Genomic DNA, 13520 nt, shown 5'->3' with positions numbered 1-13520 from the left:
ATCCACACCAACCAGACACGGACCCAGTCAGTCAGTCAGTCATTCAATCAGTCAATCAGACAAAAACATTTAAATGACATCAGACCCAGTCAAACAGTCAGACCGACCCAGTCAAACAGTCAGACCGACCCAGTCAAACAGTCAGACCGACCCAGTCAAACAGTCAGACAGACCCAGTCAAACAGTCAGACAGACCCAGTCAAACAGTCAGACCGACCCAGTCAAACAGTCAGACCGACCCAGTCAAACAGTCAGACCGACCCAGTCAAACAGTCAGACAGACCCAGTCAAACAGTCAGACAGACCCAGTCAAACAGTCAGACCGACCCAGTCAAACAGTCAGACCGACCCAGTCAAACAGTCAGACCGACCCAGTCAAACAGTCAGACCGACCCAGTCCAATCTGCCGGCTACGCAAGCATCAGTTTCGCTGTCTCTCTTTCCATCTCTACCTCCCAGTCACACTGTCTCTGCCTTTGCCTCTGTTTGTCTCTCTCCCTCCCTCGTTCTCTCCCCCCTCTTTCTCTCCCCCTCTCTCTCCCCCCTTTCTTTCTCTCCCCCTCTTTATCTCTCCCCCTCTTTCTTTCTTTCTCCCTCTCTTTTTTTCCTCTCTTTATTTCCTCTCCTCCTTTACTGGAATGGGTGACCTCAGCAGAATATGAGACCACACAGTGTGTGTTTGTGTGTCTGTGTGTGTGTGTGAGTGGGTGTGTGTGTGTGTGTGTGTATGAGTGAGCGGATGTTGAACAGAGGGGTGCTGCTTTGAGTGTTTTTCTCTCTCCGCTCGCTGCAAAGGTGGGTTTGAAGTGATGACGCCAGTCAGGCTGGCTAGTAGCCATGGCAACACACACACACACACTCTCCTCAAACAGGCTGCAGCATTGAGAGTGTTTTGTATCAAAAGCGATGGTTTAAGTTCACTGAGGTCCTTCATCTCAATGGATGTATGGCTGAGTGGATGGACAGATGAGTGGATGGACAGATGAGTGGATGGATGGATGATGGATTTATGGATTGATGGATTTATGGATGAACGGATAAATAGGAGGCGTGCAGCACTATTTTGTGTGAAGGTTGCTGGAAGCACTGACGCTGTAAAGCTTGCATTTCAGTTACCATGGTAATGATGAGCATATCACACACAAACAAACACACACACACGTATCAGAGCGAGGTGTACAGTATACCGCTGAGACAATGGTATGTATACATTCTATGCAGTATGTACACATTCTATATGCACACATTCTATATCTACACATTCTATACCTACACATTCTATATGTCCACCTTCTATATCTACACATTCTATATCAACACATTCTATATGTTCACATTCTATATGCAGATATTCTATATCTACACATTGTATATCTTCACATTCTATATGTGCACCTTCTATATGCACACATTCTATAACTAAACATTCTATATGTTCACATTCTATATGTTCACATTCTAAATGCACAAGTTCTATATCTACACACTCTATATGTACACATTCTATATCTACACATTCCATACCCACACATTCTATATGTGCACCTTCAATATGGACACATTCTATATCTACACATTCTATATCAACACATTCTATATGTTCACATTCTATATGCACACATTCTATATCTACACATTCTATATCAACACATTCTATATGTTCACATTCTATATGTCCACCTTCTATATCTACACATTCTATATGTCCACATTCTATATGTGCACCTTCTATATGCACACATTCTATAATGTTCACATTCTAAATGCACACATTCTATATCTACACATTATGTATGTACACATTATATATCTACACATTATATATCTACACATTTTATATGTACACATTCTATATGTTCACATTTTATATGCACACATTCTATATGTGCACATTCTATATGTTCACATTCTATATGTACACATTCTACATCTACACATTCTACATCTACAAATTCTATACCTACACATTCTATATGTTCACATTCTATATCTACACATTCTACATCTACACATTCTATACCTACACATTTTATATGTACACGTTCTATATGCTCACATTCTATAAGTTCACATTCTATATGTTCACATTCTACATGTGCGCATTCTATATGTTCACATTCTACATCTACACATTCTATATGTACACATTCTATATGCACACATTCTATAAGTTCACATTCTATAAGTTCACATTCTATATGCACACATTCTATAAGTTCACATTCTATAAGTTCACATTCTATATGTACACATTCTATATGTAATGGCAATGTATTCGTGCAGGCCTCCTCTGTAGGTCCTGTAGGCAGCACACACTCTGTCACTCCTCTCAGGTCTAGGCTGCAGTACATCCATTGTGTTTATCAGAACATATACAGCACTAAGCCCAAGAGCCTCAGTACAGCCTGGTACCCTAATGGTTGCTGTTTTCAAAAATGTTTTCAAAAATGTTACTTGTTGCTCTATTCGACAAAGACACATGCTTACATCAGAAGTCTACACCCCAGTAAGAGTACAAGAGGCTGTCTACTCTACAGGGCTATGTTGTGTTGTTTTGATTCATGCCGATAGTGGGACAAGTTCTTCTTCTTTGGTTTTAGTACGCAGTAGGTACCTCAGCCAAGGAGTATCCAGGTGGCTTTTATTTTACTTTGGATTGAGATCTATAAGGATGAGATCATTACCTCTCAAACACAAAGACATTTCCCTATATTTAAATGTATTTGTGAATGTTTGTTGATATTCTGCAGTATACCAGGTACCAAATATTTCATTATTCATATTCAAGCCGTAGTTGATATCTTTCCTACCGTTTCAACCCGAACAGTCTATTTAACTTTGTATTTTGTGTTTCATATGTTTTGGACAGGCATTTGTTATTATTGGTTTTAATTGACAGCCCTCCTACCACTTTGGCTTGCTGATTATGTGGTGGATAAAGGTGTGGGAGAGCCACATGTCTATCAGTGTTTGCAAATGTTATACCACCTATTCACTTTTATCCTTGTTTTTAGCCATTTTAACTATGCCTATTTTAAGACCGTGCATTTATTACTATTTATTCCAAATAAAACTCATGTTTTGGAGGAAAACTGTCCCAGTCATATTTTAAACCTTTTTAATGTGAGTGGCAATGGCCAGCTTGATCATAAGATGTTTTTAGAAAATAGAGCAACAATAACAGAGGACAACAGGCCGTGTTTTACAATATACCAGGTTAATGGATCGATATAAAGTTAATCACCCTTAGTGTTAATGCATTCTGAGCCAGAAAACAGTCAAACAAACAAACAATTTCTAGTGGGGATAATTAGTGTGAGTGGGAGCCCAGCCCAGTGGAACACTGTAGCCATCACGGCTAAGCTTTCTATGATCACGATTCAGATGGTTTCAAAATGACCCCCGCAAAGATTGTTCATGAATTATGTGATTTTATGTTGATCAAAATAATATTTTAGATTGGATGCTGTGTGGGCTTCTTGTTCTTTGTTTGTCACCCAATACAAAACACCTAATAAAGTCTGATTATGTGACAAAAGAGGCAGATATCAAAGCCAGCTCCCTCTGAGTCACTCACATAATAGACAAAAGACATGTCACCGTATAAGACTTCACACAGTCCCTGTCCCAGAAGAGAAGACCAGGGCCTATATTCACAAAGCATCTCAGAGTGTTGGCTAGGATCAGTTTAGCCTTTTAGATCATAATTAATAGTATTATATGGACGGGGGGACCTGATCCTGGATCAGCATCCCTAATCTGATTCACTACAGGGCCAAACTGAGCCGAGCCGAGCCAAACTGAGCCGAGCCGAGCTAAGCCGTGCCGAGCTGTACCATGCTGGCCTGGTTACGCATCCACCACAGTTGCTGGAACCTGCTGGAAAGATGTGAAAATAAATATCCGCCACCAGCACAGTATGGCTCCTGTTGTCCCTATTCTGACTCAGGCATGAAACGCTTAGTGAATACTGGACCAAGGGCCATCCAGGAGCCATCAGGGGCCATCTAGGAGCCATCCAGAAGCCAACTAGGAGCAATCCAGGAGCCATCCAGGAGGCATCCAGGGGCCATCCAGGAGCCAACCAGGAGCCATCCAGGAGGCATCCAGGGGCCATCCAGGAGCCATCCAGGAGCCAGATGAACTAAGTCTATCGTACTTGGGAAAGGTTTGCACCTGTTATTTCCAAAAGGGCCAATGGCATGAAAGGTAAGAATTAAGGGTACAATTGAGTTTAGGACAAGGATAATCATCAAATCTTGTTTGCACTAGCTAGTTAACTCAATTTACTTCTGGGGGCGGAAGTGCCAACATCTGAACTAGTGAAAACAGCAGATGGCATGCAAGGGAAGAAAACTACATTTGAGAGGAATTTTTAAAAAATGAATAGAAAAGAAGGGAACTGCCTATTACACAATACAGTGATGCAGTATGACTATGATTAAGGTGTTGTCTTCTTCCAGATGAGACAGTAGTGAGGAAGTTAGAGGTAGAGGTAGGTAGGTATTGAGAGGTGTTGTATTAATGGGTGAGGAGGTTAAAGGTAGGAAGGTATTGAGAGGTGTTGTATTAATGGGTGAGGAGGTTAGAGGTAGGAAGGTATTGAGAGGTGTATTAATGGGTGAGGAGGTTAGAGGTAGGAAGGTATTGAGAGGTGTTGTATTAATGGGTGAGGAGGTTAGAGGTAGGAAGGTATTGAGAGGTGTATTAATGGGTGAGGAGGTTAGAGGTAGGTAGGTATTGAGAGGTGTATTAATGGGTGAGGAGGTTAGAGGTAGGTAGGTATTGAGAGGTGTATTAATGGGTGAGGAGGTTAGAGGTAGGTAGGTATTGAGAGGTGTTGTATTAATGGGTGAGGAGGTTAGAGGTAGGAAGGTATTGAGAGGTGTATTAATGGGTGAGGAGGTTAGAGGTAGGTAGGTATTGAGAGGTGTTGTATTAATGGGTGAGGAGGTTAGAGGTAGGTAGGTATTGAGAGGTGTTGTATTAATGGGTGAGGAGGTTAGAGGTAGGAAGGTATTGAGAGGTGTATTAATGGGTGAGGAGGTTAGAGGTAGGTAGGTATTGAGAGGTGTTGTATTAATGGGTGAGGAGGTTAAAGGTAGGAAGGTATTGAGAGGTGTTGTATTAATGGGTGAGGAGGTTAGAGGTAGGAAGGTATTGAGAGGTGTATTAATGGGTGAGGAGGTTAGAGGTAGGAAGGTATTGAGAGGTGTTGTATTAATGGGTGAGGAGGTTAGAGGTAGGAAGGTATTGAGAGGTGTTGTATTAATGGGTGAGGAGGTTAGAGGTAGGAAGGTATTGAGAGGTGTATTAATGGGTGAGGAGGTTAGAGGTAGGTAGGTATTGAGAGGTGTTGTATTAATGGGTGAGGAGGTTAGAGGTAGGTAGGTATTGAGAGGTGTTGTATTAATGGGTGAGGAGGTTAGAGGTAGGAAGGTATTGAGAGGTGTATTAATGGGTGAGGAGGTTAGAGGTAGGTAGGTATTGAGAGGTGTATTAATGGGTGAGGAGGTTAGAGGTAGGTATTGAGAGGTGTATTAATGGGTGAGGAGGTTAGAGGTAGGTAGGTATTGAGAGGTGTTGTATTAATGGGTGAGGAGGTTAGAGGTAGGAAGGTATTGAGAGGTGTATTAATGGGTGAGGAGGTTAGAGGTAGGTAGGTATTGAGAGGTGTTGTATTAATGGGTGAGGAGGTTAGAGGTAGGTAGGTATTGAGAGGTGTTGTATTAATGGGTGAGGAGGTTAGAGGTAGGAAGGTATTGAGAGGTGTATCAATGGGTGAGGAGGTTAGAGGTAGGTAGGTATTGAGAGGTGTTGTATTAATGGGTGAGGAGGTTAGAGGTAGGTAGGTATTGAGAGGTGTATTAATGGGTGAGGAGGTTAGAGGTAGGTAGGTATTGAGAGGTGTTGTATTAATGGGTGAGGAGGTTAGAGGTAGGAAGGTATTGAGAGGTGTATTAATGGGTGAGGAGGTTAGAGGTAGGTAGGTATTGAGAGGTGTTGTATTAATGGGTGAGGAGATTAGAGGTAGGAAGGTATTGAGAGGTGTATTAATGGGTGAGGAGGTTAGAGGTAGGAAGGTATTGAGAGGTGTATTAATGGGTGAGGAGGTTAGAGGTAGGAAGGTATTGAGAGGTGGTGTATTAATGGGTGAGGAGGTTAGAGGTAGGTAGGTATTGAGAGGTGTTGTATTAATGGGTGAGGAGGTTAGAGGTAGGAAGGTATTGAGAGGTGTTGTATTAATGGGTGAGGAGGTTAGAGGTAGGAAGGTATTGAGAGGTGTTGTATTAATGGGTGAGGAGGTTAGAGGTAGGAAGGTATTGAGAGGTGTTGTATTAATGGGTGAGGAGGTTAGAGGTAGGTAGGTATTGAGAGGTGTATTAATGGGTGAGGAGGTTAGAGGTAGGTAGGTATTGAGAGGTGTTGTATTAATGGGTGAGGAGGTTAGAGGTAGGAAGGTATTGAGAGGTGTATTAATGGGTGAGGAGGTTAGAGGTAGGTAGGTATTGAGAGGTGTTGTATTAATGGGTGAGGAGGTTAGAGGTAGGAAGGTATTGAGAGGTGTTGTATTAATGGGTGAGGAGGTTAGAGGTAGGAAGGTATTGAGAGGTGTTGTATTAATGGGTGAGGAGGTTAGAGGTAGGAAGGTATTGAGAGGTGTATTAATGGGTGAGGAGGTTAGAGGTAGGTAGGTATTGAGAGGTGTATTAATGGGTGAGGAGGTTAGAGGTAGGAAGGTATTGAGAGGTGTTGTATTAATGGGTGAGGAGGTTAGAGGTAGGAAGGTATTGAGAGGTGTTGTATTAATGGGTGAGGAGGTTAGAGGTAGGAAGGTGTTGAGAGGTGTATTAATGGGTGAGGAGGTTAGAGGTAGGTAGGTATTGAGAGGTGTATTAATGGGTGAGGAGGTTAGAGGTAGGAAGGTATTGAGAGGTGTTGTATTAATGGGTGAGGAGGTTAGAGGTAGGAAGGTATTGAGAGGTGTATTAATGGGTGAGGAGGTTAGAGGTAGGAAGGTATTGAGAGGTGTTGTATTAATGGGTGAGGAGGTTAGAGGTAGGTAGGTATTGAGAGGTGTATTAATGGGTGAGGAGGTTAGAGGTAGGAAGGTATTGAGAGGTGGTGTATTAATGGGTGAGGAGGTTAGAGGTAGGTAGGTATTGAGAGGTGGTGTATTAATGGGTGAGGAGGTTAGAGGTAGGTAGGTATTGAGAGGTGGTGTATTAATGGGTGAGGAGGTTAGAGGTAGGAAGGTATTGAGAGGTGTTGTATTAATGGGTGAGGAGATTAGAGGTAGGAAGGTATTGAGAGGTGTATTAATGGGTGAGGAGGTTAGAGGTAGGAAGGTATTGAGAGGTGTTGTTATAATACACGCGGCAGGCAGGAGGAAGAAGCTCTTACTGAAAGTGATGATGGCACGGTAACAGGAGCCATGGTCACATGAGACACAGAGACCTGCCTTCCTCAGCAGCTTAGATTGATCACTCACTCACACATGCACGCACATGCACGAGCACACGCAAGCAAGCACACACATAGACACACACACAGACACTCACACACTCACACACACACGCACACGCACACACACACTGGATTCCTTTTAACAACATTAAAATCTGCATCAATAAATAAACATGAAATGAATTCCCCCAAGGAAGGTTTGTTAGTAAACATCCTTCACCATCTCAGAAATGAAAGCACCCTTATTAACAGTCTCTCGCATTGTCAATCAACATTACATCAAAACATGACAAAGTAGATCCAGATTATATGTCTTCTATGGTAATTGTTCATACTGAGACACCATTCATATCACGTACAACACTACGGTGAGCCAGAGAGATCAAACTGCACAGAGAGAGCTGTATGAGAGCATCCATAAAGAATCCCACAGGGATGGGAGCTGTTGCATTGTTCTCTTGTAACTCCCACATTTTTCACGTACAAACAATACACACATACACAAACAATATACTTACTGAGACAAACACACTAGACTTTACAATGATAAAAGTATTAGATTAAATATTTGTCAATATTTATAATAGAAAGCATTAAGTATTGAGGGAGAAAACACACACACATACACAAACAAACATGCACTAGCACACACACACACAATACAGTTCTCTCCCTACTTTTTAGGGTCAGTAGCGCAGCAGCAAAGAGCTGTAAACATTAATATTCACTCCATGTTGTCGCGCAGAGAGAAGGAAAGGTGTAGAGAGCGATAGAGAGAGAGAGGAGGAAAGGTGTAGAGTGATAGAGAGAGAGAGGAGGAAAGGTGTAGAGAGAGATAGAGAGAGAGAGAGAGAGAGAGAGAGGACCAAAGGTGTAGAGAGTGATCGAGAGAGAGAGAGAGAGAGAGAGAGAGAGAGAGAGAGAGTGAGAGGAGGAAAGGTGGAGAGAGGGAGAGAGAGAAGGTATAGAGGGAGTAGCGGCAGCACTAGGCAGTCATCACCCAGTCGTATGGTCTAGTCTGGCAGAGCTTTCTTACCTCGGTGTGCTTCTCTTTACAGCACTATCCTTCCACCCTCTCAGATCAACCCTTTGACACAGCGCAATCTGAAGAGACCGCTGTTATCCCACAGCTCCACAGGCGACAGCCTCGTCTAGGTATATGCAGCAAGAGGCTGTACGGTAGCCTTGGCAACAGAGCCAGAACGAGGGAGAGGGATGGAGAGAGAGAGAGAGAGTAGGGAGGGGAGGAGGGAGGAATCATAACAAATCACTGAGCAGTGAGCACCCCCATTGTCCCCTCTTCTCCTTCCAAGCTTTAGGCATTGCCACCCACCTCTCTCTCTCTCTCTCTCTCTCTCTCTCTCTCTCTCTCTTTTCCCTCTCTCTCTATTGCTCATCCTCTCTTTCTTCCTCCATCTAGTCAGCCTCTACTACATCATCACACATTGCTTCCCTTTATGTCAGGGATGGGAAACTGGTGACCCGCCTGATCAATCCTCCAACCCCACAAAAAAAATACAAAAATAAAGATTTATTTACTTTATTGTTATAGTGTCATGCATCTTCAGGATGTATTTGCTGTAGCAAAATAAAATACTAATGTTTATATATGCACCGTACAGTATGTATAAACAGACGTTCATACGGCAGTGAAACACTATTAAGACAACAAAACAAAAATATTATTTAAACTGTCATAGGCGTCGTAAGGAGTGGACCAAAACGCAGCGGGTAAAGTGCTCATCTTCTTATTTTATTAAAGGAAAAACACTTAAACAAAACAAATGACGAAAACAGTCCAGTAAGGTGCACAGACTATACTAGAAACAACCACCCACAAAACACAAGAGAAAACAAACCCAACTAAATATAGCCTCCAATTAGAGATTACGACAACCAGCTGCCTCTAATTGGAGGTCATTGTCAAAAATCCAACATAGAAATAGAAAACTAGATAAACACATAGAAATAGAAAATATAGAACATAAACCAAAAACACCGAACCACACAAAACAAACACCCCCTGCCACGCCCTGACCAAACTACAATGACAAATAACCCCTTTTACTGGTCAGGACGTGACATAAACGAGACCCAGATGGCAAATATAAAGATCCAGTCAAATATAAAGATCCAAAAACTGGAGGCCTCTTAGACTTCAGTGATGTGATGCAAAAATACTAGCGAAATGCATAGCACTCAGAATGAAAAAGTTTTTACTAGGTATTGTTCATCCTGATCAGACAGTTTTTTTTACATGGATGATACATTGGAGATAATATACGACAACTACTAGAAATAATAAAACATCATGAAATATCTAAGAAGCCAGGCCTGGTATTTATAGTGGATTTTGCAAATGCCTTTGATAAAGTAAGACTGGATTTTATTTATAAATACCTGGATTTTTTTCAATTTTGGTGATTCTCTTATAAAATGGGTCAAAGTAATGTATAGCAACCACAGGTGTAAAATAGTAAATAGCAGCTACTTCTCAGTTTTCAATTGTTAAGAGGAGTTAAACAAGGGTGTTCGCTGTTACCATATCTATTCGTTATGGCCTTCCAAGTGCTAGCTATTAAAATCAGATCAAATAACATTAGAGGACTAGAAATCCAAAGCTTAAAAACAAAGGTGTCCATGTATGCCGATGACTCAAGTTTTATATTAAATCCGCAAGCTAGATACCTGCAATGTCTAATTGAAGATCTAGATAACTTTTCTGGACTCTCTGGACTAAAACATAATTATGATAAGTGTAAGTGTACAATATTACATATTGGATATTTAAAAAATACTTTTACATTACCCTGCAGTTTACCTATAAAATGGGCTGATGGTGAAGTAGACATACTTGGTATTCATATCACAAAATATATAAATCAACTCTCCGCAATGAATTTCAATAGAAAACTTGTAAACATGGAGAGGTAAATACCCGTCTATTTATGGAAAAATTGCACTGATTAAGTCCTTAGTTATATTTCAGTTTACTCACTTACTTATGGCACTGCCTACTCCTGATGATTCGTTTTTCAAATCATGTGAACAAAATATGTTATGCTTTATCTGGGATGCTAAACCAGGCAAGATAAAGAATGCCTATTTATATAATGAATATGAATGAGAGATTATTAAATATAAAAGTACTAATCCTCTCTCTAAAAGCTTCACTTATCCAAAAGTTTTACTTGAACCTTAATTAAATGGTTCTCAAGTAGATTACTAAGAAAAGCTCATAAATTGTAAAGGGCCTTTTTGCCTTTGACATGTCTCATTTTCAATTAATTGAAAATGTAACTTTTTTCAAAGTATCTTGCTTTTTAAAACAAGTGTTGCAGAGCTGGCTACAATTTCACCCCCATGAAAAGTTAGAACAAATATTACAACAAATATTATGGCTGAACTCAAATGTGCTGGTTGATAAAATACCTGTATTTATGGGAAAGGGTATTTTGTTTTTAAATTATATTGTAAATTGGAATGGTAGAGTTATGTCTTTCATGGAGTTGTCAGAATTGTATGGGAAGGTCTGCTGAATCCAAGATTATGACCAATTGATTACAGCATTACCACATAAATGGAGGAGGCAGGTGGCAGCGGGAGGAGGGAGGGAACTGGTCTGTCTGCACAATATAAAGGATCAAAACATGCGGAGGAATAAAAATAGCATAAATAGGAAAGTATACCAGTTTCATTTGAGGACCAGGATGTTGACAGTTGTGCCATACAGATTGCTGTGCCATACAGCTGTGCCATTCAGAAAATAGTTGGGAAGAGATTTTTGATGTACCGAATCCATGGTACAGGGTGTATGAGTTGATATATAAAATGATGCAAGATTCAAGATTTTGTGCTTTTCAGCTAAAATTATTACATAGAATTCTTGCCACCAACAAAATGTTGAATATTTGGGGCATGCAATCATCGCAGCTCTGCAGATTTTGTTGTGAGAATACAGAATCAATAGACCATTTATTTTGGTATTGCCCTCAGGTAGCCTGTTTTTGGTTGAGGGGCAGCTCTTGGGGAACTGTGCGGGGGATCTTGGAGGGCTGGTGGCCTGGCGGTTGGGAGCTTGGGCCAGTGGCTAATGGATCGCTGGTTCGGGTCCCCGTTTTTGAACTTGTGTGAGATCTGAAGCAAATCTGAACTTGTGTGAGATCTGAAGCAAGCAGGGCGTTGGCCCTGCTTGCTTCAGTGTGTCGCTCTGGATGGGAGTCTGTTAGATGACTAATGTGATGTAGTTGTTTAGCAGCTTCACCGCAAGTATATTTTATGTTAGAAATATAAAAAAATTAACAACTTATCTTGTCGCATCTCCCGAGCTTTGCACATAAAATTTGCAACCAGGAATACTTATTTCCTAAATAGCCATTCAAGTTATTCTTAATGTCTAATCCAGAATAGTTCCTGATTTCCACGCAACATTATATCAAACAGTACAGCTCTTAAATCATTATATAAAGTAAAATAAAATAAAAAGTTCATTCTGGACTGCTCCTAAATTACAGACATAGTCATAGTCACTCTTCTTCATCCCTAAATTACAGACATAGTCATAGTCACTCTTATTCATCCCTAAATCACAGACAGTCATAGTCTCTCTTCTTCATCCCTAAATCACAGACTTAGTCATAGTCTCTCTTCTTCATCCCTAAATCACAGACAGTCATAGTCTCTCTTCTTCATTCCTAAATCACAGACATAGTCAAAGTCGCTCTTATTCATCCCTAAATCACAGACTTAGTCATAGTTTTCTGCCCCTCCCAAAATATAGAATTTGTAGATAATTGGCCCTCTTTCTGGGATTCACCCACAAACAGGACCAAGCCTGACCTGTTGAGGAGTGACGGACTCCATCCTAGCTGGAGGGGTGCTTTCATCTTGTCTACGAACATAAACAGGGCTCTAACTCCCCTAGCTCCACAATGAAATAGGGTGCAGGCCAGGCAGCAGGCTGTTAGCCAGCCTGCCAGCTTAGTGGAGTCTGCCACTAGCACAGTCAGTGTAGTGTAGTCAGCTCAGCTATCCCCATTGAGACGGTGTCTGTGCCTCGGCCTAGGTTGGGCAAAACTAAACATGGCGGTGTTCGCCTTAGCAATCTCACTAGAATGAAGACCTCCTCCATTCCTGCCATTATTGAAAGAGATCGTGATAGCTCACATCTCAAAATAGGGCTACTTAATGTTAGATCCCTCACTTCAATGGCAGTTCTAGTCAATGAACTAATCACTGATCATAATCTTGATGTGATTGGCCTGACTGAAACATGGCAAAAACACGTTTTTGTCTTTTGAGCTTCTAGTCATGAAATCTATGCAGCCTACTCAATCACTTTTTATAGCTACTGTTTACAGGCCTCCCGGGGCATATACAGCGTTCCTCACTGAGTTCCCTGAATTCCTATCGGACCTTGTAGTCATAGCAGATAATATTCAAATTTTTGGTGACTTTAATATTCACATGGAAAAGTCCACAGACCCACTCCAAAAGGCTTTCGGAGCCATCATCGACTCAGTGGGTTTTGTCCAACGTGTCTCTGGACCTACTCACTGCCACAGTCATACTCTGGACCTAGTTTTATCCCATGGAATAAATGTTGTGGATCTTAATGTTTTTCCTCATAATCCTGGACTATCGGACCACCATTTTATTATGTTTGCAGTCGCAACACATAATCTGCTCAGACCCCAACCAAGGAGCATAAAAAGTTGTGCTATAAATTCTCAGACAACCCAAAGATTCCTTGATGCCCTTCCAGACTCCCTCTGCCTACCCAAGGATGTCAGAGGCCAAAAATCAGTTAACCACCTAACTGAGGAACTCAATTGAACCTTGTGCAATACCCTAGATGCAGTTGCACCCCTAAAAACTAAAAACATTTGTCATAAGAAACTAGCTCCCTGGTATACAGAAAATACCCAAGCTCTGAAGCAAGCTTCCAGAAAATTGGAATGGAAATGGCGCCTTCCATCCACTTTCCATTTTCTATTTGTTTTGTCAATTACCTGTTCATTATTTAACCCTCTGTTCTCCCATGTTTGTTTGTG

The 13520-nt window shown here is 41.2% G+C and overlaps 1 protein-coding gene across 5 annotated transcripts in view; it reads right to left on the bottom strand.

Moving 5' to 3' along the window:
- LOC115192770 (tyrosine-protein phosphatase non-receptor type 5) overlaps positions 1 to 8654 on the bottom strand; it is a 28110-nt gene extending 19456 nt beyond the window's left edge. Inside the window, exon 1 of one of the 5 annotated variants that reach the window (XM_029751611.1) lies at positions 8504 to 8654. The gene's annotated coding sequence lies outside the window, so the exon portion shown is untranslated. Of the gene's footprint in view, positions 92 to 371; positions 466 to 8144; positions 8243 to 8503 lie in introns of those variants that run through there. The other 4 variants (XM_029751615.1, XM_029751612.1, XM_029751614.1 and 1 more) reach the window with 4 other exon arrangements.
- Between the last annotated feature and the right edge of the window lie 4866 nt (positions 8655 to 13520).

The sequence above is a fragment of the Salmo trutta genome, chromosome 4 (genome assembly GCF_901001165.1).
Source record: "Salmo trutta chromosome 4, fSalTru1.1, whole genome shotgun sequence".
In the NCBI taxonomy this organism is placed as follows: Eukaryota; Metazoa; Chordata; class Actinopteri; order Salmoniformes; family Salmonidae; genus Salmo; species Salmo trutta.
This window is presented reverse-complemented; position numbering and strand designations above follow the sequence as displayed.